This window comes from Petaurus breviceps, unplaced genomic scaffold (assembly GCF_028583685.1).
Source record: "Petaurus breviceps papuanus isolate PSGF00001 unplaced genomic scaffold, PetGlider_PUasm1.0 186, whole genome shotgun sequence".
In the NCBI taxonomy this organism is placed as follows: Eukaryota; Metazoa; Chordata; class Mammalia; order Diprotodontia; family Petauridae; genus Petaurus; species Petaurus breviceps.
Window position 1 is genome coordinate 23537516 of NW_027185798.1, and position 4312 is coordinate 23541827.

Genomic DNA, 4312 nt, shown 5'->3' on the forward strand with positions numbered 1-4312 from the left:
TCTCTCTCTCTCTCTCTCTCTCTCTCTCTCTCTCTCTCTCTCTTTCTTTCTTTCTTTCTTTCTTTCTTCCTTCCTTTCTCTTTCTTTCCTATTTTTGAGGCAATCAGGGTTAAACGACTTGCCCAAAGTCACACAGTTAGTATCTGAAGTTGAATTTGAACTCAGGTCCTGAATATCTATCTACTCTATCCACTTCCCAACCTAGCTGCCCATAACCTAATTTTTAATATGGCAAATATCAGTAGGCATAGCCCCACACAAACATAAGCTCTTTGGGGCGGTGTTCAGAAACGTTTAAGAGTGTGGTTATTGTTGTTTGTTTGCCCTTCGTTTTGGAAGAGGACCAGAAGCATCAGGAAGATGATATCTCATGACTCGCACGTGAATTCGATTTAAGTGAGGAAGGATTGTGCAAAGTAACCAGCCTCATTGGTCCTATGGCAAGATATAGATCTAGACAGTTGGAGATGGTCCCTGTACAGAATCTGTAGAGACTGTGGAGAGTCCAACATAATGGTGTGGGAAACACCAGACTGCCTTAGGAGGGAGAACTGGGTCAGGAAGGAAAAATGGGTTAGGTCAAAGCTTCCATATCCATCAACAGGAGTATCAAGCCGGTGAGCAGCCACTGTGTTTCCAGAGAAATAAAGAGACCTTAGTCTCAAAAAAAACCCCCAAACCCAATAAATAAAAAGAGGAAGTTGAACTTGCTGCTGGTCCCTTGGGTACCTTTTGATTCGAATTTTTTTCTGTCTTATTGGAGGGGGGAAGGCAGGGCAATTGGGGTTAAGTGACTTGCCCAAGGTCACACATACCTTTTGGTTCTAAATTCATGATGCTGTGATCCTTCTTCATAAAGACTTTCCTGCTCTCACTAGCTGGAAATGATCCTTTTCCTCACATAGAATTTCCTCCCTTTCACTTGTATCATTATTTGTGGACCATCCCTGTCAACCTTGAGAACAGGTACTGAGTTGTTTTTCATTTTTATCTCTTATACATAAGGTAGTAGGTGCTTAGCAGTAAATGCTTGTGAATTTGAATTGAATTGAATTTCCCCAAGTCATGGAGCCAATAACCACCAAACTGAGCACAGGATTCCAGTCTCACTCCTCCAGGCTGGAAGTCCTTTTATGTGTTGTTATTGTTCAGTCGTGTCTGTCTCTTGATGACCCCGTTTGGGGTTTTCTTGTCAAAGATACTGGCATAGTTTGCCATTTCCTTGTCCAGTTCATTTGACAGATGAGGAAACTGAGTTAAACAGGGTTAAGTGACTTGCCCAGGGTCATACAACTCATACATGTCTGAAGTCAGGTTTGAACTCAGGAAGATAAGTCTTTGATTCCAAGTCCTGTGCTCGATCCCTGAGCCACCTGATGGCCGTGTTCTTTTACTATGTACTAGCTTCTCTGTCCTTTGGAGCAGCATATATACAGGCAAGGATATGCTAGAAAATGTTTAACAACCAGTTCTCTAGGCAGAAAAAAAAAAAACCTATACACAAGACACACTTTTAAATTAATCTGCATCATTAGCATTTTCCCACCACTTTCTTAAATCCAGGCAATCAACAAAACAAGTCAAGCCCTGATTGGTGGCCTTTGTCAATTGCCAAGCTATAATGCTCACACCGAACAATTTAACAATTGTCTCTCTCAAGAACCATCTGGAGCTGGCTCCACTGCCTTCCCTCGTTTGGGCCTGTTTACTCCCTATCTTATATGAGAAGGCAGCAGATAGCTGGCTCTGAGGTCACTAAGATTTAATTCATATTTCACATGAAACTTAGGAGTGACATAACTATGGGCATGTGAGTTAATCTCTCTGAGTCTTAGGAGATTCTCTGAAGACTAAGGTATAGAGGAGTTGGGGGGAGTTCCTACCCTGAGGGAAACATGTATTCTCAATAGATCACTGTGTTGGCATTTTTGTAGATGATTTTCTCCAGTTTGGAAATCTAAATCGTCCCGAAAGATGTGTGTGTGTGTGTGTGTGTGTGTGTGTGTACGTGTGTGAATGTGTGGTGTGTGTGTGTGTGTGTGTGTGGCTGTGTGTTGGGGTGGGAGGTGTCAAACATGAGATGTGTTTATTCCTTTACTGGGTATGATATGCATTTCTTTAGTCACCTTCCATCAATCAATAAACATCCATTGAATACCTACCCCGTGCCAAGCAGAGCGATAGAATCAGGGAATCCTGGATTGAATTATAGAATACTGGAATTAAAAAAAAAAAAGACAAATCTTGGAGAGTTCAGGTCAGCCTCCTAAGTTTTTAGAATGAGAGAAAACAAAGTCCAGAGTGTTGAAGTAGTTTGTCTAAAATCCAGCAGCTAGTGCTAGTCAGAAGCAGAACTTGAACTCAGGTTCTCCACTCCCGATCCCTTCAGGGATCCATGCTGCCCCTGTTCACACACTGCTCTTCCCTCTCCCGGCTCTGCAAACATGAATTCGTTCTCATCAGCCTCAGATGAGAAGCTCGTGGATTGCTGGGACATTCTTCTGCCCGTGTGTTAACTGAGCTCCAGAGAGATTCCAGAAGTCATCCAAGCCAGGGTAGCCCAGAGGGGGCCAAGAATAAACAGCTTGAGAATTCTGAGCCCTGATAAGGATTCAACCAAGTCCCTCGGCCTCTGCCTCCAGTGGGGACAGATCTGCACCCTCCTTGAAACACGTGAGCTTTGTTTTGTTCTCATAGAAGGAAGAAATGTCTGGGAATGCAAAGGGCCTGGTCTCTTTCTCATCTTTTTCATGTGCATCTTTTCCCCCCCAGAGTTAGTCAATCAAAAGGCATTTGTAAAGAGTCTGTATGTGCCAGGCACTGTGGTAAATGCCACCATTGAGGTAGTGAGGAGGGAGATGGAGGGAACCGCAGGCCCAGTGCCTCCAGACACCCAGCTTTGGTGCTCCTGCAAGGAGAGTTTCTGAGAATGAGCTTCCCCTGTCCCTCGAGTGGAACAGCAATGGAATTTCTTCAGGAGCTCCTGGGAGGAGTCAGTGGAGACGCCTTTACTTGGCTGGGGTGGGAAGTTAATGGACAATATTCCTAAACCTCATCTCACTGTCTAGGTGTGTGTGTGTGTGTGTCTGTCTGTCTGTCTGTGTCTGTGTGTCTGTCTGTGTGTTTGTGTCTGTGTCTGTGTGTGTCTGTCTATGTCTGCGTCTGTATGTGTCTGCATCTGCGTCTGTGTGTGTGTCTATGTCTGTGTCTGTGTGTTTGTGTCTGTGTCTTATGTCGGTGTGTCTGTCTGTGTGTTTGTGTGTCTGTGTGTGTGTGATTGGGGGACTGAGTAGCAGAGATCTGATTTTCTATGTAGTGTGATCCCTAAGTGGGCAGCATCCTGAGGCTCCCCCAAGTTGAAGGCTTCCAAGAGTGAGAGATATCAGAATTCCTAGGGAGATCTGGGGATTTTCTGAGCAGTATTGCCTTTTAGAAAAAGAAACATCGGAGAAGACCAGAGAGGGAACTAGGGGAAGAAAGAGAAGACCTTGGTAGTCCCCACTGTTATAGTGGCATATGAAAACTGTCATGTTTGCTGGGAAGGGGACAGGGCTTGTTTCATGGCTCCAAAGTGTGTTTGCCTTTCATGGGGAGTCTAAACCATGGGGTTCTGGAAGTCATGAGGCAGAGAGACCATGTAGGTCCCTTGGGAAATCCAGGGATCCAACAGCAGTCAAAAGGAGACCAGGAAAGCTACACCAAGTTCATTTCCTTCCTAGAGAAGCTGGTGTTAATGCATTATGGGTTTTCAGTAGCTACTTAGTACTTCTATGAGAGCTTTAAGAGCTATATATATATATATGTATATATATATGTATTTTGTATGTTTCTTGGTTCCCATTAAATTTCACGATTCATAATTTCTACGTATGCTGTGGGAATGAAAGAAAGACTATCCAAGGCCCATAAAAAATAGGATACCAATAAAAATATTTCCTCATTTTGTGCTTCAGTTTCCCTTGCTAAGTAATGGAGGTTAACCACTTCTATTCTGGATCAATCTATAATATGATCCATATTCCTAGTCACAGAATGTGAAAACACATCAAAGGTCAGCTTTCATATGAACCAGAATTCCTTTTCTCATGTCCCTGTAGAGTGATCATCCAGTCTTCTTGCAAAAACTTCTACTGACCAGTGTGGACAGAACCCACTACTTCTCATGGCAATGCCTTCCATTTGGGGATAACTCTCATTGGTGGGAAGTGTAATCTTTGCCTCTCTCTAACTTCATCCATTGTTCTTTTTGTAAATTTTTAAAGTTTAAACTTAAATACAAAATGAGAAAAGAAAAGAAAAAAATATTACCATG